This window comes from Rhineura floridana, chromosome 3 (assembly GCF_030035675.1).
Source record: "Rhineura floridana isolate rRhiFlo1 chromosome 3, rRhiFlo1.hap2, whole genome shotgun sequence".
Taxonomy (NCBI): Eukaryota; Metazoa; Chordata; class Lepidosauria; order Squamata; family Rhineuridae; genus Rhineura; species Rhineura floridana.
In genome coordinates, this window is record NC_084482.1 from 220438004 (window position 1) to 220463487 (window position 25484).

At 45.8% G+C, this 25484-nt stretch overlaps 1 pseudogene; it reads right to left on the bottom strand.

Annotated features, from left to right (window-relative positions):
* Window positions 1-11130: 11130 nt before the first annotated feature.
* The window catches only part of LOC133381715 (zinc finger protein 420-like), a 36745-nt pseudogene continuing 22391 nt past the window's right edge, over window positions 11131-25484 (bottom strand).

Here is a 25484-nt window from a genome sequence, read left to right on the forward strand (position 1 = left end):
CTTATTCACAATGCAGTATTAATGTAAATTCCTGTAACTTGGCCACTTACATTTCAAATTTATCTACCCCAAAACTCAGGAGAGGTTTTACCCTGGTACGATTCAATGTTCTGCCCTTGGCACTAATGGAGGGTACATACAGGGGCGTCGATTATTATGATCGAACTTGCCCCTGTGGAGCAGATGCGGTGGAGACAGTGAACCTTGTACTACTTTGCTGCCCTTTTTATTTAGATCTCCGCCTTAAGTTCATCTCCCCACTTTTATCTAATCTTCCTCTGAGCCCAGAAGCTATGATTTTACAATATTTAATGGCAGATTCAAAATCACGGATCACTCTGAGGTCGCCTCGTTCTTCACAGCTGCTATGGCTCGCAGGAGGGACCTAATGCGATGTCTATTAGATCAAGGTTTTGGCTAGATTACTATGTGGACCCGGTTTTAGCTTTTTAGCTTTCTCACTGCACTGATACTGTATTCTATTCTATCTGCACTCTGATATTCAGAGGATCCGTAATTATATCGCTGGTCTTCGACCGTAATAAAGATTTTACGTTATCTTTGCATGGCCAGATGAAAGCAAGGTTACCTGAATATCTTACAGTCTCACACAGCAACACAAATTCCTTTCAGGTCCATATAACACTTGATGTCACTAAGCCCAGATTTGTCTGGGTTTCCTCCTACTGCCATACAACTGTGATATATATTTCTAAAATAATATGCAATGAAAAGTGGGGTGTGGGGGAAGAGAAGGGCAGCAAGACTGCAGAACAGGACAAACTGGGCACAGCTCACTTCTCCTTGATTCTTAATAATTTGACTGCAGTCAAAAGAGCCGGTCAGACAGGAATATAGGAACAAATGAAGTTGTGATATACTGAATCAGACCCCTGGTCCCTCGAGCTCAGTACTGTCAATACTGGCTGGCAGCTACTCTGCAGGTTTTCAGATAAAGACACTTCCAAATTCCACCTGAAGATTCAAGGGATTAAACTTAGCTGAGCTAAGACAGGGATGGCCAAAGACCAACACTACACGAGTTTGCAATGATGCTCTGAACCGTAAGGGGAATGCCCGACTGATCTCTCCCCTTCATCAAAGCCCTGTACAATTAGATCTTGTTCTTCCAGCCAAGAGACTAAGCCCAGGTTTGACATTTCTTTCAAAGATACAGATAAGCTAGTTAGTTCTGAACTGAAATTATTCTCCTCTCTCCAAAACAAAGAACGATCTTAGATCTCCTGGAGATGAATAGCACAGGGACATGTAGATCCAAATGTCTCTTGTGGACAAGAAACTGTTCAAAAACCTCAATTCAGTGACACTGTGGAAACCAATCCAGCTATCTTAATTTGGGGGATTTCTCAGCAGATGGGAAGGAAACTTCAACCTGGATGCCATTCCCCCTCCTTATATGAACAGCCTGGCTGGATCAGACCACAGGCCTATCTATTCCAGCATCCTCACAGTGCCAAAGTGGATGCAGATGGGAAGTCTACAGGGAGCACATGAAGGCATCACTTAGCTCCAGCTGTTGTTCTGATTCCAGAGATATCACATCTATTTATTTATTTATAGGCTCTTTGTATACCGCTATTTCATTAGAAACGTCAAAGCAGTTTACAACACGTTAAGGAAAAGCAACCACCATAAATGAAAAACATCAAATATACAATAAAAACAAAGGTCAAGTGTTGTGAAAAGAGCATGCTCTTAATTGCCTGCCTGGTGCAACAGAACGGTTTTCAGCAGGCGCTTCGAAGTTAAAACAGAAGACGCCTGCTGAACCTCTGTTGGCAGAGCTTTGCAGAGAACTGGGCCTATGACAGTGAAAGCACGATTTCATGTCAATGTTCAAATCATTTAAACTCTATAAAATCTAGTTTCAAAGGAGATGAAGCTTCATCATATATAGGGAGTAATTTACAAATGAATGCAAGCAAGAGTGAATTCGTTACAAAAAATTTTAAATGTCTCTATGCAAAGCACAGTAGCAAGCTGGAGGATTGCAAAGGGAGACATCCTGGTTTGCTCCAAGAAAGCTAAATTGAGGAAGGTAACCTGGAAAGAAGGTGATGTGGAAGGCTAGTGACCAACTAATTTCAGAGATGAAAGGGAGACATCCTGGATAAACTGAGGAAGGTAACCTGGGACGCACGTGCAAGAAAGGAAGATGCTTTAAATGCAATTATAATGCCAATATAGAGGTACTGATTAAACAGAAATTATAACTTTAGGGTTTCTATAGGTTTCAATTAATCATAAAATGGCATCAGTATTTGTTAGGGAAAAGCTTTAAAAGAGCAGGTCACTTTGGGTCACCAATGATTGATATTTGAGGTTTAGAAAGTCTCGAAGGTCACAAAAAGCAAAACCAAAAGGAGACAGAAACCACAAAGTTTAATCTGAAAAAGTCAAACAAGTGTGCACTTTGAAAACAACTTATGTAGTCAGGGCAGACACTTTCCAGGAAAGAAGGAGATGTGGAAGGCTAGTGACCAACTAATTTCAGAGATTTGACATTAAAACATCTTTAAGTAAGAGGGGGGAACATCCGTGAGGGTATATAAAGATTCAGTGTTGTGAAATCCTTCTACAGCTTCTAAATCTCCACTCAGGGGCTCTGTGGTAACCAATCCAGCCATCTTAATTTGGGGGATTCCTCAGCAGGTAGAAAAGAAACTTCAACCTAGCGGCTCTTCCTCAGAACAGCCCTGTTGAATCAGACCACAGGCCTATCTAGTCCAGCATCCTCACAGTGCCTGATCAGATGCGAATGGGAAGTCTACAGGGAGGACAAAGGCACCACCCTCCGATCTGACATAAGATGTGTGGCAGATAAAGGTGAGGCTTCAAAAGAACCACCAGCACCTTGAAATGCGCTGCCAATTCCTCCTTTGCTGGACTGGGGCACACTTGCACCTGCCAGTCAGCTGATCAGCGGTTGAATGAGTCTTTGCTCAAGGAAGGGGAAGCTGTTTCCATTGGATGGAAATCACTTCTCCCTCCCAGCGCTGCTCTGTGAAGCAGCCCCATTCAGCTCCTGAAGTTGAAAAAAGCAGCGTGGGGTGGCGAACCAAGGGCTCAGCTTGGCTGTGGGTGCCTGTTCCCTTTCGGAAGCCACTGCTTTTTAGAAAGATCGGCTGTGCATGGGACTTCTCTGGCAGGCAGCCCATCTGAAAGGCACCTTTTTTCCCTCCCCCCCTGCTCAATGAAAGGAGGGGGAAGGGTGCTTCAGAGAGCACTTTGCAGCTTTAAGACAGTCACTGTGCTCCCAACGGGGCAAGGGTTGCACTCAGGTCCTGCTTGCTTGCTTCCTATAGGCATGCTGCCATTGGCCGGATCTTCTTAAAGACATCTAAGATGTTCTCCAGGAGAACTCACACCCTGATGGGTCAATTAATCTGCAACGAATCATATTAAACAGGAACTGAAAAATCCTACAATTTCCAAACCAAAATGGGGCCTCAACGCAGCTGAACATCTACCTGTTGATGTCGCATCTTTGGGATACTGGATAAAGGGATCTTTTCTTTCTTCCCAACACGAACGGAGGTCCGACTCTTTGAAGGAAATAGACAAGACTAGTTACTTTTGACCAGAAAATATTCAGCCGTTACAAACAGAGATTTTTATAGATAAGAAAAGGTATAATTTTGATCTGGTAAGTCCTGCTCTCGGTGAATACAACAGAGTTGTGTGGACCAAGTAGGGTCAGTCTGGCACTTGTGAACATGCGTCCACTGGGCATGAAGCTCATCTTGAAATGCTTGTTGGGGGTGAACCTAGTAAAGCCAGCTTCTTAGTAGGCTGCAAACTACTAGGGCAGAACCTAGTAAAGTCAGCAACAGCGGATGCAATTCACTGTGTCACAGGCCACCTGTATTTATAGAAATTGGCCATCTCCAATTCTTTATAATTGATTTACATAAAATTATGTGTGGAAAAGTAGCGCAAACAATACAAGCCAAAACATGAGTAAAAAGACAAGCTGCCAGTTAAAGTGTCTTTTTTCCTTTGAGTTTTGTTTACAGTAGTTCCAAAATAAATTCTTTCCCGTAAAGTATCAACATTTTATAAGGAGTCCGGGCATTCAGCCAATGATCATGTCTATATATGGCTGAAGCTGTACAGGGGTGAGTCAGGAGAACTTATCAGAATACAACATCAGCATCAAGATGCAGGTTAGGATGAGAGTTCAAATGATGGAAACAAGAGTATAGTAGTAATATGAGCATGAACTGACAGAGTCTAGATCAGGGTTTCCCAACCTTTTTTCCACAGATGTTGCTGGACTACAGTTCCCATAATTCCTGACCATTGGCCATGCTGGATGGGGCTGATGGGAGTTGTAGTCCCACAACATCTGTGGCTCAAAGGTCGGGAAACCCTGCTCTAGATAGATACAAACTAGAGCTATAAAAGACAGACAGCCTTGGGGATTTTTACCAGTTGTCCGTGACACTGGTCGAAGAAAGAACCACCTGCTCTGAGTGTTAAGGTCCACACGCAGCAAAGGTGAGATCACTCCTTTTCAGATGGAAATCAATGTGACCTATGCTGTCCTTTGAAATGCAACACGTTAGCGTACATCCCCTTTGTATGTGCTGTGTAAGACCTATGTTCTGATATGTGGCTATGTCCACAAAGTACAGTAAATTAGACGTGTTAATTATACATAGACACTGATAAAGATTTCCTTTCTTGATCGGCCATTAGATATTCCTAGACGTAAAAAGATTCTTCGCTGGGATCTCTGGCCACTTGGTTCACCTGGTCACACCTAACTGACGGCAAAAACTATTATGTATATCACACACGCACACGCCTGTCTTGCTTCTGCTACTGCAGGAGGCAAGAGAGGAAGATGAGGTGCAATATTGCGCATTGCTGGTTTCTGTTATCAGTTCGTTATTTTCTTCCATTTTTTTACAGCTCTGCTATTAGTGGATATTTACTTATTCATTGTCATGTAGGTGAATTATACGTCACCATTCTGGACAGGACAGTTTATAATAAAGAAGAAGTAGATAAGAATATATAAACATCCCCAAAAAACTCCCACACTCCATCCAAACACACAATAAAACACTGAATGACAACTATTAAAAGCAGCAGGAATTTTAGGTCTGTCTTCCTCCGAACACCTTCCCAAAAAGATGTGTCTTCACCGACGGCATGGAAGTATAAAGAGACGAGGCCCGATGTATGGAGAATGTTCCATGTCGAGGAGCCTTTACTGAAAAATCACCATGTACCTCATCCCGTGTAGGGACCACCAGGAAGGCCTCATCTACTGATCTTAAAGCACGGGAGATTCATACAGGTGAAGGTGTTGTTGGCTGGCTACTACTTTTTGAGCCTGGGAGACCCTCCAGCTCAATATTGCCAATATGAGCTTTAAAAATGGCTTCTATATGGGTCACTTTCCAACAGAAACAAAGAGGCCTGATGGGAAAAAGTAGCCTAAGGAGTAAAATTGGTCTTCTCAGCTGAGATGACATTGCAAGTTGTATGCACAGGACATGATCTGGTCAGGAGAGAGAACTCCCTCAGCTAACCAATGTGGGAATCTGCTTTGAAACCTTTCCCAAAAGTGGATAAAACTGAACTCCTGGTCCCACTCTGGGTTCCAGTTTGTGCGGTTCCTTTTGCTGCTTGAAATCTATCTTAGCCCCAGATGTCAACTGGGGTCTGACTCCATCACCCTCCCCTGCTTTTCCTTCCGTACCTCAGCTTCCTGCAGACACAATTGCAGGGCAGAGCTTGACTGTCTCTCGAAAAAGATCCCACCTCTCCAAGAGTGTATTTTAGGTGTTTTGCCAGAGTTCTGCCAGACACGTGTCACCGAATCACAAGTGGGGCGAGTGCTCATGTGTTCAGGTCCTGCTTGCAGGTTTCCCACAGGCATCTGGTCGGCCACTGCAAGAACCGGCTGCTGGAACAGACGGGCTATTGGCCTGATCCGGCAGGCTCTCCTTATGCAGCCTCAGAGGTAGTATTCTCCCAGAGCCCTCCCCGCTATGCTCAGGGAGACGCACCCCAGCTGTCCCCTCGGTCTCTCCCCCAATGATCCTCCCCTTACCTGATTGGGCTGCCCGGCTGCTCTTTCCACTCTATCCCACAGAAGAGAGAATCCGGACGGTGCCTCTGAGGCCATGGTGCTGCCTGAGAGGGAGGAGTAAACTAGGCCAGCTCTGGGACTCCCACAGCTTTCACCACGATGCACGTTTTGTAGGGAGCAGCTCTCAAGGGCCTGCAGGGGAGAGACGGAGGATGGGAGGGATTTCATCCTTCATGCAAATTTGGGTTCCAGAGGTTTGAATGTTATAAGCAGCCTCAATCCAAATAAATAAATGGCACGTCCCTTTCCTCTGTTGTTTTCCCCCACAATGCTTGATCTGCAAAAGGCCTTAAAGGCCCCAAATCTCTCTCAGAACATTCTCCAGTTTCTTCCAGACTTTTCTCCATGCTTGGGCACCTCTTCTGTCCTTTGCTACCCCCAGGAATTTCACCCATCTCAGACCCCTCACCTCTCATCTCTGCTTCTGCTTCCGTAAAGTCTTTAATTCCTGAGCCCCACAGAGTTTCTTCCTCACATTGTGAACCATTTCAGGCTTTATTATTGGGCCCTTTTCATCATGGATATAATTAAAAATTTATTCTGCACAGATATTAATTCCATGTCATCTCCCTGACAGTTGGCAAAAAAATAGGTTTTGCACACATTGTAAAGAAAAACTGGGGGTGAATTTGGTCAAATGACTCCATCTTGGAGCTTCCTGGGGATGCAAAACACCTCCAGTCTTTCCATCAGAAATATGGGGAGAGGAAAAGTGAGATGCATTCAGTCTGGTTCAGCTCACTGGGCAATGAAAAGAGTATGAAGAGCTACTTGCAATACATCCATTTCAAGATCAGCAGGACATGTTATTTGGTACCATCCACTTGTATAATCTGAGTTAACCTTTAGACATTTCTGGACTACAACTCCCATCATCCCTGGCGTTTTGCCATGTTGTCCAGGGCTGATGGGAGTTGGTCCAACCATACCTGGAGGGCACCAAGTTACAGAACACTACTCCAAGTTGGAGAGGTGATGCACGAGGTGGAAAGCTTAACAGCAAACTCACCACACAGGGTTGAGCAACTGGGGTAATAAGTTGATTTGCTTATTATAGGTTTATCCAAACATTTCAATATATTTTTATATTTCTATGCAGGCTTTCCTCTAATGAGCTCACCGTGGGAAACATAATTTGTCCCCCTCCTTTTGTCTTCACAACAACACTGTCACTGGGCCCAGGACACCACCTGAATTTCACTCTTGAGCAGGGATTTGAACCTGGGTCTCTGTGGACATAGTTCAGCATTAAACTATGATTCCAATACAATAGACACACACACTTCCACAGATGTGGAAGGTCCCACACAGAGTGGATGTCTGAAATGTAGAGTGGCACATAAAAGTTTATCCTCACAACAATCCAGTGAGGTGAGCTGGGCTGAAAAAAAGTAGACCCAGAGACCTGCATAGATCTGGGGGGGAGGTCTTAGACCCCTTACTTTTTTGGGAGCAGGCTCTCAGCAGAGTCCCCATGTCTCCAGCAACCTATGAGCCAATCAGCAAGAAAGGAGAGTGTATTAGCCACTGAGAAGAATCTTCTAACATGCTTCCTTGTTCTTTCCTGATAATTAGAGTGAATTAGAGTGAAAGGAGGTGAAGCCAGCCACTGAGACTCTTCTCAGTAGGCAACACTTTGCCCTTCCATGTTTTTCAGCTTCTAGCTGTGGGAGAAGGCATTAACATGCATCCCATTCTCAACCCAGCAGGAACAGGATGGGAGGGGGCATGGCCATCATGAATGGACCCTGCACTTCCGAATTTGCCACTACACTACTGTAGAGATGTGAAGGACCATAACAAAAGTGGAAAATTTGGGAGGGCACTGACCCCGCTCCTTGGAGAGCTCTGTATTGCTGTCCTGGGCTCCTACTGGGAGAAAGGGCAGGATATAAATCTAATAATTAATTAATTGCGCTGAAGAAATGTCTGACTTGTTCCTGGCTACAAGAGACTCTACTATACACATGTCAGTGACACATCCATAGCTCTACCCACTCTGGCATTTGACAGTAAATTGGCCCTTGGACTGCTGCTTGTGCATAAATGTGGCCCTCGGGTTGAAGAATATTCCCTAACCACTACATTAGCCACAGGCTCTCATCTGAGACCGCCTTACAGGGCTCTTGCGACCACTGCCCAGCTATTGTGCTTTGGACAGGGGGGACGCTGGCTGCCAGCACCCCCACAGATGAGCCAATCCTGCAAGAGAAGCTGAGATCCACCCCAAGGGGGCTTCGATGTTGGAGGGAAACTGACCAGACCCTCTTCCAGTGGAGGAAATCCAAAAGGGGCTCTCCCTCCAGCTGTGGGGCAGAAAAGCAGCACAGCATTCTCCCCTCCCCTCCAATGTGCCCCCCAACAAGGCTGCATCAAGAGGTCCCCCCTTTCCCCCCTGCCTGAGCTGCGTTCCATCCTTGGGGGGAATGGGCTGACCTGCAAAAGGGTTGGGGGGCAGCTTCAGTGGAAACAGTTTTGGCCACACTTTGCCTCTGGACTGCGTGGATCAGGCCCCCTCCACACACTTTCTATGGGTTCCCAGAGGGAAGGGAGGGCTCTTCCATCAACCCCCTCCCCCTCCCAAAAAACAAATCTTCCTTCCCTCATCAGTCCCCTGTCAGGCCCAGGAATTGCAAAGGCAGCTCCCCTCCCCCAGCTGTGGCCCTCAAAACAACACAGGACATCAACCCCCAACATGCAGCCGCCCCCCAAGTGCCCCTCTGCAAAGCTGCATCCCCTTGCCCAGGCTCTGGCTTCCAAGACGGCCTTGCAAAGCCAACCCCGCGGCACTTTGCAAATGGATTGCATGCACCAGGGACCGCCAGAGGAAAAGGAGGGAGTGGCCCCCCCTTCCCTCACCCCCCAACAAAAATACCAAATCCTCCCCCCCCTTTGCACCTCTTTCTCCTCTGCACGAATTCTTTCTTTACCCAGAATACGAATTAAGACAGCCCCCCCACTTACCCTTCAATATTCCCTCCCCCCTCCATGTGATTAAGACTTCCTGCCTCTCTAGGAACCAGAACTCCTTTCCTTTACCCATCGGAGGACTAAGTGGCAAAAGCTGCTTCTGACCCCCCACTGCCAACATTCTCCTCCCTCCCTTCTGTCCCAATATTGCACCTCATCTTCCTCTCTTGCCTCCCGCAGAAGCAGTGGCAAGATAGGCGTGTGTGTGTGTGTGTGTGCTGTGTGATATCATATACGCATTTGTGTGTAAAAGGTAATGTGTTCAGGAGGGACGGTGTAAAAGCTGGAACGGAACACGCCGGAATGGGCTCTTTAGAAAAGAAATTGATGCCAAAAACACTAGGATGTGTTAGAGACACATGAGAACAACATTTAGGAACAAAAACCATCCCGATAGCATTTTTATCAACCCTTTAACAACCAAAATGCCCTCCGGAACGGAATGAACAGCCCCGAACGGTGACTTCCCAGCAAGCCAGACCTCTGAAATTTACCAGTCACACATGACTACATGGGATGCATGCAGTAAGACACAAAACGTCCACGCAAACCACGTTCCGATACCCGTTCCGGGCTAGAATCCATTTTTACGTAAAAAAGCCCGGAACGGCGACTTCCCAATCAGCCAGACATACCAAAATTCACCAACCACACATGTTGCTGCCTCTCCTTTTGTTGGGAAATGGGAGATAACACAGGATGGCCCAGGAACCTCTGGGGTGATCAGCAATACCTTTTCTTGCTGTTTGTAGGTCCACTAAGCAGCATTATTGGTGCTGCTATCAGGTTGCGAACGGCTGGTGAATTGGGGAGAGAGAGAGAAAGAGAGATTGGAGGGGCAAGTCGGCTGGCAGAAGGGGGAGAGAAATAGAGTTTGCCTTCTGTGAAATAGATGTCCTATCACAGGAAAAAAAACTGGGTTCAAAGAAGTGCTCTTGTGTGCTTGGGCTCAGACTCCACCTCTGCCTTGTATTCAAGTTCTGGGCCAAACCTCACCAGTTTGCTTTCTGTGAAATGAGTTTCTGACACAACTACTTTCAAAATCAAGGTTATTAAAGTCTGGAACCTGTGGGAGGGACTCCTACTCATTGGGTAGAGGGCAAGAGGTGGAGGCAGAAGAACTTTCCAGTCAAAAGGCTCTCAGGCAAGAAGGCTGGAGAACAGGACCTTGGACAGCCACTGCCAGTCTGAGGGCCAAACTAGAGGAGATACCAATCATGCAACAAACAATTGCACGATGAGCTTTGCAACACTAAATTGAAGGTGCAGGGCAGCTGATCCCTAGTGGGGTCCTGACATGCACCTGTTATTTACATTGGGAACAACAACAACAACACCAGCTCACCAGTCTAATCACTTTTACTGGCTAGATCCCAAGGAAGAGGCAGGAAGGGACAGGAACAGGAAGTGCTTCAAGCAACCTGGTCCCCGAGTTCAGCAGTTGTGCAACTGACCTCCCAGTCAGTAATCTTCACACTTGTGATTCCCAGAAAATGGCATTCAGAGGCATACTGCTTCCCAGAGAGAAACTACAGGGAAGCATCATTAACAATTGCATAACATGGATTAGTTACACAACATGGATTAGTTTGAAGTTACCAGACCATTGATATATCTGGCCCAGAACTATCTATCCCAACAAACTGCCTCCCCCAATAATTTAAGCAGAGATTTTCTGCAGCTTTGCTGCCTTTCTAAAGGCCCTTCTATTGCCTGGAGAAGCCATTTGGCTATGTGACCGCTGACAAAACCCAATTCTCACTCCTTTTCTCTATGCGCACCAGATGACAGTGAGGTCCTTCATTTGCCTGCTAGGAAATAGCACTGAGACAAGATGCGACTGCGGAGTGAAATCAGTTTGGAAAATGTATTTAAAATACATCAGCAGAAAACTAGTGAATTCATTTTACTTTATGAAAGATGTTAGAATAGCCAATACAAAAAATATCTAAGCAAAATAATAAATAATAATAATAAATCAAATTTTATTTTTGAGTCGCCTATCTGGCCGAATAAACGGCCACTCTAGGCGACGTACAATATCATGATAAAATACAATACAACCAACAATATAATAAAATTAAACAGCATTAAACAACATTAGAAACTGACCCATCCCCAGAGACCCCATAGGCCTGCCTGAATAGCCAGGTCTTTAAGGCCCGGCGGAAACCTGTCAGGGAGGGGGTGTGGCGAAGATCGAAAGGAAGGGAGTTCCAGAGGGTGGGGGCCACAATCGAAAATGCCCTCTTTCTGGTCCTCACCAGCCTAGCTGTTTTAACTGATGGGACCGAGAGAAGGTCTTGTGTGGCTGATCTTCTCATGCGGCTTAATTGGTGATGCTGGAAGCACTCCTTCAGATAAACTGGGCCGGAACTGTATAGGGTTTTAAAGGTCAATACCAACACCTTGAATTGGACCCGGTAAACAACTGGTAACCAGTGTAGATCCACTAACACCGGGGTGATATGATCATGGCGACGGCTGTTCTTAATCAAGCACGCCGCCGCATTCTGTACCAGCTGTAATTTCCGGACCGTTTTCAAGGGTAACCCAACGTAGAGCACATTACAGTAGTCTAAGCGAGAGGAGACCAGGGCATGTATCACCCGTGGGAGCAGATGTACAGGAAGGCAGGGTTGTAGCCTCCGTAGCAGATGTAATTGACACCAAGCCACCCGGCTCACTGCTGAGACCTGAGCCTCCATAGACAAGGCTACGGACCTGGTCTTTCAGAGGTAATTTTACCCCATTAAACATCAGGTCTATATCCCCCAACCTTCTCTTGTCCCCCATGAGCAACACCTCGGTCTTGTCGGGGTTTAGTTTCAGCCTATTCCTTCCCATCCATTCACTTACAGAATCCAGGCACTTGTACATGGTATCCACAGCCAACTCTGGTGAGGACTTAAACGAGAGATAGAGCTGAGTGTCATCTGCATATTGGTGACACTGCAGCCCGAATCTCCTGATGATCGCTCCCAGCGGTTTTACATAGATGTTGAATAGCATGGGGGAGAGGATAGATCCCTGTGGCACTCCGGAATTGAGAGGCCAATAAAAACCATGTTATACACAAAAATACATTTTTTAGTTATTTATATTAATAAAATGTGTACACTGCAGAAGAATTTTATAAAGAATATAAAATGTACATTAAAATGGTCAATAAAAAATCAACATTTAAAAAAGACTAAAAATCAAAAAAATCAACAGTTAAAGGTATGCTAAACTAAACTATATGAAAACAATCAGTAAGGAGACCATTAGAAACAAGGACTAGTATTTTTTTAAATCACTTCCCTGAAAGTATCTCAAAAATACCAACAATAATAAAAAATCATATGCAAACCAATGAAAAACATTTTAAAATCCCATAAAAACAGAAATAAAGCTCTGCCCTTAAAACGTTTGTTGAAAAAGGTCTTCTATAGGCACCACACAAAAAACACACACCTGTCTGATATGTAACAGGAGGAAGTTCAAAAAAGTAGATGCCACCACACAAAAGGCCAGGTTTCTCTATCATGCAGAGTGGACTTCCTAATCAGATGGTATGCGTAAGAGGCCATCCTCTGCAGATTTCAGTGATGGGCTGCATATATAACAGGTGAGATAATTTTTTAAGCATCCTGGCCCCAACCTGTATAGGGCTTTAATCTATGTAGCCTGCAAGATGAAGAATAAAGGTCCCATTGAAGTTCTTTCCATACTCCTTTCATTTCAATTGTTTCTCCTGTGTATCCCCTGTGATGTAAGCCTACTGCTTTCATTGAATCTCTTTCCATACTCCGTGCATTAAAAAAGTTACTCCACAGTGTTTTTTCATGCGAAGTAAGTGTGCTCTGACTGAACCTCTTTCCACACTCCCTGCATTTAGATGGTTTCTCCCCTGTGTGGGTTCTGTGATGTAATTTAAGGCTACTGCTTCGACTGAAGCTCTTTCCACACTCCTTGCATTTAAATGGTTTCTCCCCTGTGTGGGTTCTGTGATGTAATTTAAGGCTACTGCTTCGACTGAAGCTTTTCCCACACTCCCTGCATTTAAACGGTTTCTCCCCTGTATGGGTTCTTTGATGCGAAGTAAGGTGACCGCTCTGACTCAAGCTCTTTCCACACTCCATGCATTTAAATGGTTTCTCCCCTGTGTGTGTTCGGTGATGTAATTTCAGGCTACTGCTTACACTGAAGCTCTTTCCACACTCACTGCATTTAAAAGGTTTCTCCCCTGTGTGTGTTCTTTCATGTAATGTAAGGTGACTGCTCTGACTGAAGCGCTTTCCACACTCTTTGCATTTAAATGGCTTCTCCCCTGTGTGGGTTCTTTGATGCGAAGTAACTTCACTGCTCTGACTGAAGCTCTTTCCACACTCACTGCATTTAAATGGCTTCTCCCCTGTGTGGGTTCTGCGATGTAAAATAAGTTTACTGTTTACACTGAAGCTCTTTCCACACTCCCTGCATTTAAATGGTTTCTCCCCTGTGTGGGTTCTTTCATGTGATGTAAGTTGACCATTCTCAGGGAAGCTCTTTCCACACACCATGCATTTAAATGGTTTCTCCCCTGTGTGGGTTCTTTGATGCGAAGTAAGGTCACTGCTCTGACTGAAGCTCTTTCCACACTCTCTGCATTTAAATGGTCTCTCCCCTGTGTGGGTTCTGTGATGTAAAGTAAGGTGACTGCTCTGACTGAAGCTCTTTCCACACTCCCTGCATTTAAATGGTTTCTCCCCTGTATGGCTTCTTTCATGTAAAGTAAGGTTACTGCTTACACTGAAGCTCTTTCCACACTCCCTGCATTTAAATGGTTTCTCGCCTGTATGGGTTCTTTCATGTAAAGTAAGGCTACTGTTCTGACTGAAGCACTTTCCACACTCCCTGCATGTAAATGGTTTCTCCCCTGTGTGGGTTCTGTGATGTAAAGTAAGTTTACTGCTCTCACTGAAGCTCTTTCCACACTCCTTGCATTTAAATGGTTTCTCCCCTGTGTGGGTTCTGTGATGTGAAGTAAGGCTATTTTTTACACTGAAGCTCTTTCCACATTCCATGCATTTAAATGGTTTTTCTCTGGTGTGTGTTCTTTGATGAAAACTATGACAAGTAGAGGATTTCTTGCTCCCATTCTTTGGCTGCTTTCTTTCAGACATTTTTGGTCCCCTGTGATTTCCAAATATCTCTTTTTGACTCTCAGTCTTGGCTATTACCAGTGGCACCATCTGTGGTTTTCTATAATTCACATTCTGCCGGTCACCTGCTGAGGGGGAAGAGGGTTGAAAAAAACACATTGGAATTTCAAGGCAAAAACAAAGCATTTCATCACAGATGAAGCCCAATTATCTGCTTCTCTATTTTTGCATCTCCATAATTCTCCCCCTTTTATCTTTGCATGGCCCTCCCTCCCTATTCAATATCTATAAAACTCGCTGACAAAACGCCTGTCGGCAGTAAACTCTCACCCTCCTGTCTTGGCACTTAACCTGTCTTCTATATGCCGACGACATTGCCCTGTTATCCCAAACGCAGGTGGGCTTACGTCGTCTTTTAAGAGAACTTGCCTCCTTTTGTGTGGATGAACTTTTGAGAATTAACTATGCGAAATGCAAGGTTTTAGTTTTCGCCTAAGTAGACATAAACACCGCTGGCAAATTGACAACCATATTATTGACCAAGTCAATGCCTTCAGTTACCATGGCATTGCATTCCATCCCTTAGGTTCTTGGAATGCGCATTTTGTCCAGTCTGCTACGACCGCACAGAAATCAGCCAGAGCTTTACTGACCTTCTTTTATACAAAGGGCGGTCAGTACATTCCGGCAGCAGTCCAGGTATTCAATGCCAAGGTGCTTCCTCAACTTCTTTACGGGACCCAAATTTGTAGTGGAGGCAATTACGCATTGTTGGAGAGGGTACAATCTAAATTCATGAGGTCCGTTTTGGGCGCTCCGAGATGTTTTCCCAATGTGACCTTATGCTTGGAATTAGGTGCCCTTCTGATTGAGACCCACGCTTGGATATTAAAATTTAACTACTGGATGAAGCTGCTATTTTTACCCACTGGATTGGCCCCCTTAACTTTGGAAGGTTCCTTCCAATCTCAATGGCAACGGGTAATGATTCACAAACTCGGAACTCTCAGTTTATCTAATCTTCCTCTGAGCCCAGAAGCTATGATTTTACAATATTTAATGGCAGATTCAGAATCACGGATCACTCTGAGGTCGCCTCGTTCTGCACAGCTGCTATGGCTCGCAGGAGGGACCTAATGCGATGTCTATTAGATGAAGGTTTTAGCTAGATTACTATGTGGACCCGGTTTTAGCTTTTTAGCTTTCTCACTGCAATGATACTGTATTGTATTCTATCTCCACTCTGATATTCAGAGGATCCGTAATTATACCGCTGGTCTTGGACCGTAATAAAGATTTTACGTTATCTTTGCATGGCCAGATGAAAGCAAGGTTACCTGAATATCCTGCAGTCTCACACAGCAACATAAATTACTTTCAGGTCCATATAACACTTGATGTCACTAAGCCCAGATTTGTCTGGGTTTCCTCCTACTGCCATACAACTGTGATATATATATCTAAAATAGTATGCAATGAAAAGTGGGTTGTGGGGGAAGAGAAGGGCAGCAAGACTGCAGAACAGGACAAATTGGGCACAGCTCACTTCTCCTTGATTCTTAATAATTTGACTGCAGTCAAAAGAGCCGGTCAGACAGAAATATAGGAACAAATGAAGTTGTGATATACTGAATCAGACCCTGGTCCCTCGAGCTCAGTACTGTCAATACTGGCTGGCAGCTGCACTGCAGGTTTTCAGATAAAGACACTTCTAAATTCCAACTGAAGATTCAAGGGATTAAACTTAGCTGAGCTAAGACAGGGATGGCCAAAGACCGACACTACACGAGTTTGCAATGATGCTCTGAACCGTAAGGGGAATGCCCGACTGATCTCTCCCCTTCATCAAAGCCCTGTACAATTAGATCTTGTTCTTCCAGCCAAGAGACTAAGCCCAGGATTGACATTTCTTTCAAAGATACAGATAAGCTAGTTAGTTCTGAACTGAAATTATTCTCCTCTCTCCAAAACAAAGAACGATCGTAGATCTCCTGGAGATGAATAGCACAGGGACATGTAGATCCAAATGTCTCTTGTGGACAAGAAACTGTTCAAAAACCTCAATTCAGTGACACTGTGGAAACCAATCCAGCTATCTTAATTTGGGGGATTTCTCAGCAGATGGGAAGGAAACTTCAACCTGGATGCCATTCCCCCTCCTTATATGAACAGCCTGGCTGGATCAGACCACAGGCCTATCTATTCCAGCATCCTCACAGTGCCAAAGTGGATGCAGATGGGAAGTCTACAGGGAGCACATGAAGGCATCACTTAGCTCCAGCTGTTTTTCTGATTCCAGAGATATCACATCTATTTATTCATTTATAGGCTCTTTGTATACCGCTATTTCATTAGAAACATCAAAGCAGTTTACAACACGTTAAAAAAAGGCAACCACCATAAATGAAAAACATCAAATATACAATAAAAACAAAGGTCAAGTGTTGTGAAAAGAGCATGCTCTTAATTGCCTGCCTGGTGCAACAGAACGGTTTCCAGCAGGCGCTTCGAAGTTAAAACAGAAGACGCCTGCTGAACCTCTGTTGGCAGAGCTTTGCAGAGAACTGGGCCGATGACACGGAAGGCTCGATTTCATGTCAATGTTCAAATCATTTAAACTCTATAAAATCTAGTTTCAAAGGAGATGAAGCTTCATCATATATAGGGGATATTTTACAAATGAATGCAAGCAAGAGTGAATTCGTTACAAGAAATTTTAAATGTCTCTATGCAAAGCACAGTAGCAAGCTGGAGGATGCAAAGGGAGACATCCTGGTTTGCTCCAAGAAAGCTAAATTGAGGAAGGTAACCTGGAAAGAAGGTGATGTGGAAGGCTAGTGACCAACTAATTTCAGAGATGAAAGGGAGACATCCTGGATAAACTGAGGAAGGTAACCTGGGACGCACGTGCAAGAAAGGAAGATGCTTTAAATGCAATTATAATGCCAATATAGAGGTACTGATTAAACAGAAATTATAACTTTAGGGTTTCTATAGGTTTCAATTAATCATAAAATGGCATCAGTATTTGTTAGGGAAAAGCTTTAAAAGAGCAGGTCACTTTGGGTCACCAATGATTGATATTTGAGGTTTAGAAAGTCCCGAAGGTCACAAATAGCAGAACCAAAAGGAGACAGAAACCACAAAGTTTAATTTCAAAAAGTCGAACAAGCGTGCACTTTGAAATCAACCTATGTAGTCAGGGGAGACACTTTCCAGGAAAGAAGGAGATGTGGAAGGCTAGTGACCAACTAATTTCAGAGATTTGACATTAAAACATCTTTAAGTAAGAGGGGGGAACATCCGTGAGGGTATATAAAGAACACGTCATCACTCCCTGACCATCCAGAGACGGATCCTATGTTCTCTGAGCTACCACTTAGTCCCAGCAGCCTGGGCATTGCTTTTGGAGCATGGGGGTGCCCCTCTGTTGAGTTCCTCAACTCACAGAGTAAGGAAGATCTTTCATGCCTACAAGCTACTTCATTGCTGCTAAGGATCTATTGGAGAAGCTTTGCTGATTTGAGAGTGAATGTGCATGCTTGTAATTTTCCTCTTTCCTCTTTTAATAAAGCGTTTATATTTGATGTCACACTTTTGATTACTGCTGAAAATAGAGAGTGCTTCAAAGGCACATAGCACACGCTATTGCCAACCCTACACCTATGTGGGGGAAGCGTGGGGTATTTGAGGTGTTGGGGTACTCCCTCTGGGTTCCTGGAGACCACCAAGATTCAGTGTTGTGAAATCCTTCTACAGCTTCCCTGAGTAATCTTTCAAGTCCATACCTACTGATCTCTCCCTTTCATCAGAGCCACATACAACTGGATCATGCTCTTCCAGCCAAGAGGTGAAGCCTAGTTTTGACATTCCCAAATTATCCTCTCCTCCCCAAAGCAAACAAAGATTTTAGATCTGGAACTGATTAGTACAGGGACCCAAGTTATCCTCCTGACCAGTTGCCTGGAGGTGTACATAAATCTCCACTCAGGGGCTCTGTGGAAACCAATCCAGCCCTCTTAATTTGGGGGATTCCTCAGCAGGTAGAAAAGAAACTTCAACCTAGCGGCTCTTCCTCAGAACAGCCCTGTGGAATCAGACCACAGGCCTATCTGCTTTATCTGGGGCAGGACTTCATGGTTTCCATGACAACCATGGGGCTGTCTCAATTTGTTTCTGGCCCGACGCATGTGTCGGGACATACCCTTGATTTGATCTTCGTCACTGGACATGGAGATGGTGATCTGGAGGTTGGGGATTTATCATCTATTCCTTTGTCATGGACAGATCACCGCTTGCTGAAGTTTAGGCTCACAGCAGCCCTTTCCCTCTGCAAGGGCGGGGGACCTATTAAATTGGTCCACCCCCGGAGAGTAATGGATCCTGAGGGTTTCCAAAGGGCTCTGGGGGTTTTTCCGACTGAGAAGACTGGCGCTCCTGTCGAAGCCCTGGTTGAACTGTGGAATACGGAAATGACCCGGGCGGTTGACACGATCGCTCCCATGCGCCCCCTCCTATGCAGAGCTCATACAGCTCCATGGTATACCTTGGAGCTGAGAGCGATGAAGCAAGAGATGAGGAGGCTTGAGTGCAGATGGAGGCGAACTCCCGATGAATGCAATTACACCTTGGTAAGTGCTTGTTCTTAGCAGTATATAGTAGCGGTGAGGGCAGCAAAAAAGAGATATTTTGCTGATACTATTAAGTCATCACTCTCCCGCCCAGCGGAGCTCTTTAAAATTGTGCGAGGGCTTTTACATTCTGGTCCTCGGGATATTATAGATTCATCTGTAGCTCGCTGTGATGAGTTCGCCGAGCACTTCCAAGATAAGATCGCATGCATTCGCTGGGACTTAGACTCCAATATTATAGCAGTTAGACCTAATGATGTATCCAGATCACGGTCTTGTCCTCATTTATTGGATGAGTTTCAGTCTGTGCAGCTTGAGGATGTTGACAGGATCCTTTGACTGGTGCGGGCGACCACATCTGTACTGGATCCTTGCCCCTCTTGGCTGGTGAAAGCTGGCAGGACCGGAACCGCCGGCTGGGCCAAGGAGGTAATAAATGCCTCTTTAAGAGAGGGAGTGGTCCCTGACTGCCTAAAAGAGGCAGAGGTGAGACCACTCCTGAAGAAACCCTCCTTGGACCCAGATAACTTGAACAACTATAGACCTGTGGCGAATGTTTCGTTCCAGGGCAAGATCCTCGAGCGGGTGGTTGCCGGCCAGCTCCAGGGGCTCTTGGATGACACTGATTATCTTGATCCATTTCAATCCAGTTTTAGGCCCGGTATTGGCACTGAAACAGCCTTGGTCGCCCTGTATAATGACCTCTGTCGGGAAAGGGACAGGGGGAGTGTGACTCTGTTGATTCTCCTTGATCTCTCAGCTGCTTTTGATACCATCGACCATGGTATCCTTCTGGGAAGACTCACGGAGTTGGGAGTTGGGGGTACTGCTTGGCAGTGGCTCCGCTCCTACTTGGTGGGTCGTCACCAGAAGGTAGTGCTTGGGGAACATTGCTCGACACCCTGGACTCTCCATTGTGGAGTCCCGCAGGGATCGGTACTGTCCCCCATGCTTTTTAACATCTACATGCAGAAGCTGGGTGCTGTCAACAGGAGTTTTGGGGTGTGTTGTCATCAGTATGCTGATGACACACAACTCTATTTCTCCTTTTCATCCTCTTCAGGTGAGGCTGTTAATGTGCTAAACTGCTGCCTGGCCGTGATAATGGACTGGATGGGGGCTAACAAACTGAAGCTCAATCCTGACAAGACCGAGACGCTGTTGGTGAGTGCCTTCATTGTCCAGATGGAGGATGTTCACCCTGTTCTTGATGGGGTTACACTCCCCTTGAAGGAACAGGTTCGTAGCTTGGGAGTTCTTTTCGATCCTTCCTTGTCTCTCGAGACCCAGGTGGCCTCGGTGGCACGGAATGCTTTCTACCATCTTTGACTGGTCGCCCAGCTATGTCCCTATCTGGACAGTGACGACCTCGCCTCAGTTGTTCACGCTCTGGTAACATCTAGGCTGGACTACTGCAATGCGCTCTACGTTGGGCTGCCCTTGAAGATAGTTCGGAAACTACAGCTAGTCCAGAATGCAGCGGCCAGATTACTGACGTGGACCAGAAGGTCTGCTCATATAACACCTGTTCTGGCTCATCTGCACTGGCTTCCTATTTGTTTCCGGGCTAAATTCAAAGTGCTGGTTTTGACCTATAAAGCCCTACACGGCATGGGACCGCAATACCTGGTGGAACGCCTCTCCCAATATGAACCTACCCGTACACTGCGCTCAACATCTAAGGCCCTCCTCCGGGTGCCATCCCATCGAGAAGCCCGGAGGGTTGTGACTAGAACTAGGGCCTTTTCGGCAGTGGCCCCTGAACTGTGGAATAGTCTCCCTGATGAGGTACGCCTGGCGCCGACGCTGCTATCCTTTCGGCACCAGGGGAAACCTTTGTATACTCCCAGGCATTTTAAAGTGTATTTTAAATTGTATTTTATAGTATATTTTATCAGTATTTTCATTATTGTTGTATTTTAACGTTGTTGGTTCTTTGTTATTGTTTGTTTTGATCTTTGATTTTGTTATACTTATTGTATTTATATATTGTGCTTGTTTTATCTCTTATGTACACCGCCCAGAGAGCCTTTTTGGCTTAGGGCGGTATATAAAATAAATTAAATAAATAAATAAAATAAAATAAATATCTAGTCCAGCATCCTCACAGTGCCTGATCAGATGCGAATGGGAAGTCTACAGGGAGGACATAAAGGCACCACCCTCCGATCTGACATAAGATGTGCGGCAGATAAAGGTGAGGCTTCAAAAGAACCACCAGGACCTTGAAATGGGCTGCCAATTGCTCCTTTGCTGGACTGGGGCACACTTGCACCTGCCAGTCAGCTGATCAGTGGTTGAATGAGCCTTTGCTCAAGGTAGGGGAAGCTGTTTCCAATGAATGGAAATCACTTCTCCCTCCCAGCGCTGCTCTGTGAAGCAGACCCATTCAGCTCCTGAAGTTGAAAGAAGCAGTGTGGGGTGGCGAGCCAAGGGCTCAGTTTGGCTGTGGGTGCCTGTTCCCTTTCGAAAGCCACTGCTTTTTAGAAAGATCGGCTGTGCATGGGACTTCTCTGGCAGACAGCCCATCCGAAAGGCACCTTTTTTCCCTCCGTCCCTGCACTATGAAAGGAGGGGGAAGGGTGCTTCAGAGAGCACTTTGCAGCTTTAAGACAGTCACTGTGCTCCCAACGGGGCAAGGGTTGCACTCAGGTCCTGTTTGCTTGCTTCCTATAGGCATGCTGCCATTGGCCTGATCCAGCAGGCTCTTCTTAAAGACATCTAAGATGTTCTCCAGGAGAACTCACACCCTGATTAATCTGCAACGAATCATATTACACAGGAACTGAAAAATCCTACAATTTCCAAACCAAAATGGGGCCTCAACGCAGCTGAACATCTACCTGTTGATGTCGCATCTTTGGGATACTGGATAAAGGGATCTTTTCTTTCTTCCCAACACGAATGGTGGTCCGACTCTTTGAAGGAAATAGACAAGACTAGTTACTTTTGACCAGAAAATATTCAGCCGTTACAAACAGAGATTTTTATAGATAAGAAAAGGTATAATTTTGATCTGGTAAGTCCTGCTCTCGGTGAATACAACAGAGTTGTGTGGACCAAGTAGGGTCAGTCTGGCACTTGTGAACATGCGTCCACTGGGCATGAAGCTCATCTTGAAATGCCTGTTGGGGGTGAACCTAGTAAAGCCAGCTTCTTAGTAGGCTGCAAACTACTAGGGCAGAACCTAGTAAAGTCAGCAACAGTGGATGCAATTCACTGTGTCACAGGCCACCTGTATTTATAGAAATTGGCCATCTCCAATTCTTTATAATTGATTTACATAAAATTATGTGTGGAAAAGTAGTGCAAACAATACAAGCCAAAACATGAGTAAAAAGACAAGCTGCCAGTTAAAGTGTCTTTTTTCCTTTGAGTTTTGTTTACAGTAGTTCCAAAATAAATTCTTTCCCGTAAAGTATCAACATTTTATAAGGAGTCCGGGCATTCAGCCAATGATCATGTCTATATATGGCTGAAGCTGTAAAGGGGTGAGTCAGGAGAACTTATTAGAATACAACATCAGCATCAAGATGCAGGTTAGGATGAGAGTTCAAATGATGAAAATAAGTGTATAGTTGTAATATGAACATGAACTGACAAAGTCTAGATAGATACAAACTAGAGCTATAAAAGACAGACAGCCTTGGGGATTTTTACCAGTTGTCCGTGACACTGGTCGAAGAAAGAACCACCTGCTCTGAGTGTTAAGGTCCACACGCAGCAAAGGTGAGATCACTCCTTTTCAGATGGAAATCAATGTGACCTATGCTGTCCTTTGAAATGCAACACGTTAGCGTACATCCCCTTTGTATGTGCTGTGTAAGACCTATGTTCTGATATGTGGCTATGTCCACAAAGTATAGTAGATTAGACGTGTTAATTATACATAGACACTGATAAAGATTTCCTTTCTTGATCGGCCATTAGATATTCCTAGACCTAAAAAGATTCTTGGCTGCGATCTCTGGCCACTTGGTTCACCTGGTCAGACCTAACTGCCGGCAAAAACTGATGGGTAAAAGTAGCCTAAGGAGTACAATTGGTCTTCTCAGCTGAGATGACATTGCAAGTCGTATGCACAGGACATGACCTGGTCAGGAGAGAGAACTCCCTCAGCTAACCAATGTGGAAATCTGCTTTGAAACCTTTCCCAAAAGTGGATAAAACTGAACTCCTGGTCCCACTCTGGGTTCCAGTTTGTGCGGTTCCTTTTGCAGCTTGAAATCTATCTTAGCCCCAGATGTCAACTGGGGTCTGACTCCATCACCCTCCCCTGCTTTTCATTCATCACCGCAGGTTCCTGCCTTCTCTGGACCCTTTCCTGCTGGAGGAAAGGTCCCCTTTTCAACGGCGCTGCTGCAATTCCTGCTTTCCCGGGATCTCTGCTAGCTGAGGGAACAGCCCTTGTTCCAGCTGCCAGGGAGCCTTTCTCGGGGACCTTCTTGCCTGCTGCCTTTGCTGTGTCTCTGCCTGAGTCAAAGAGTCTCTGTGCTCCAGTTCTGCTTCCAGAGTTCCCACCAGGGCTGGCAAAGCTAAATCTTGCTCTCTGTCCTGTCTTCTGGAGGTCATTCCCTACAAATTGTAGCCTCCACCTCCGCTTCCTCTTCTCCAAACTGCCGCTTCTTCCTGCTTCAAAGACAAAAGCTGACCTTTGGGCAGAGGAAGAAAGAGGGAGGAGGCAGGAGGTGTTCCCGGGAGCATCTCTTCCCACTGGGAGTTTAGAGTATAAGGCACAGTGTCAATCATCTGTTGAGGATGCAGGAGAAGATGCTCTGCTGGAGTTTGGGAGCTCCTGCCCTCTCCTCCTCCTGCTGCAAGGTAAGATTTTTCATCATGGGGCAGCAGAAGGTGGCAGGGAGGGGCACTTTTCACACTGAATGATCAAAAAGCCCCAAGAACAGAGGAAGCTGCATTCTACCAGATCAGAGAATTGGTCCATCTAGTCCCGCCTGCTTACAGCAACTAGCTGTGGATGTCAGGCAGAGAAAGACCTTTCCCAGCACCTCCTACCGGATCCTTTCACCCCTCTTGGAGCTGCCAGGGACTAAACCTCGGACCTTCTACATGCAAAGCAGGTGTTCCCCTTCTGAGCTGCAGTCCCTCCCCAAATATCCAGGGCCCAGGCACCCATTTCCACGACAGCATCCCTGCAGTGGAAGGTTAAATAGCACAGGTACTAAATCCATACCTTCAACATTCATCAGTCAAGGGGGAAAAGTGCCCTTACCGAGAGAGGCCACCGTCTCATAATTCTCCTCCATGACTTCCCTGTGCAAAGCTCTTTGGCCGGGATCCAGCAGGGCCCATTCCTCCTCTGTGAAATACACGGCCACCTCCTCAAAGGTCACCAGACCCTGGAAGGGCAACAGATCCCGGAAAAAGAAGAGGCAGTTTCTCCAACATGTACCATTTGCTCAGCCAAAAACCTGAACAGCTTTCAAAGAAGATTGGACAAATCCATGGAGGATCAGGACATCAGTGGCTATGAGCCACAATGGCAATGCATTCCCTCCGCTGCCAGAGGCAGTATGCTGGGAATTGCAACAGAGCAGGACACTTGGCAGCTATACTTTGGTTCATATCGTACTAATAGCCTGACCAGTGGGGCACGCTGGGATTAATTAATTAATTAATTTTATTGCATTTATATACAACCCCATAGCCTAAGCTCTCTGGGTGGTTTACCACAAAAGCAATATAGAAATCTAAAAATACATTTTAAAAAGCAATTTAAAAGCACATGCTAAAATGCCTGAGAGAAGAGGAAAGGCTTGACCTGGCGCCGAAAAGATAACAGTGTTGGCGCCAGGCTCACCTCATCACAGAAAGCATTCCATAATTTGGGGGCCACCACTGAGAAGGCCCTCTCCCTTGTTGCCAGACTCTGAGTTTACCTCGGAGTGGGCACCCGGAAGAGGACCTTAGATGTTAAGCGTAGTGTACGAGTGGGTTCGTGTCAGGAGAGGCGTTCCATCAGGTATTTTGATAGCAAGCCCTGTGACTCTCTTGAAACTGTCCCACTCTCTTTTTCTTTGCATTTCTTTAGTACAGTTACTTTTTATTTAGCTTTTGTGGGGGTAAGTATGTCTGGATTTTACACTGCTCAGACACAATTGCAGGGCAGAGCTTCATTGACTCTCAAAAAAGATCCCACCTCTCGAAGAGTGTATTTTAGGAGTTTTGCCAGAGTTCTGCCAGACACGTGTCACCGAATCACAAGTGGGGCGAGTGCTCATGTATTCAGGTCCTGCTTGCAGGCTTCCCACAGGCATCTGGTCGGCCACTGCAAGAACCGGCTGCTGGAACAGACGGGCTATTGGCCTGATCCGGCAGGCTCTCCTTATGCAGCCTCAGAGGTAGTATTCTCCCAGAGCCCTCCCCGCTATGCTCAGGGAGACGCACCCCAGCTGTCCCCTCGGTCTCTCCCCCAATGATCCTCCCCTTACCTGATTGGGCTGCCCGGCTGCTCTTTCCACTCTATCCCACAAAAGAGACAATCCGGACGGTGCCTCTGAGGCCATGGTGCTGCCTGAGAGGGAGGAGTAAACTGGGCCAGCTCTGGGACTCCCACAGCTTTCACCACGATGCACGTTTCGTAGGGAGCAGCTCTCAAGGGCCTGCAGGGGA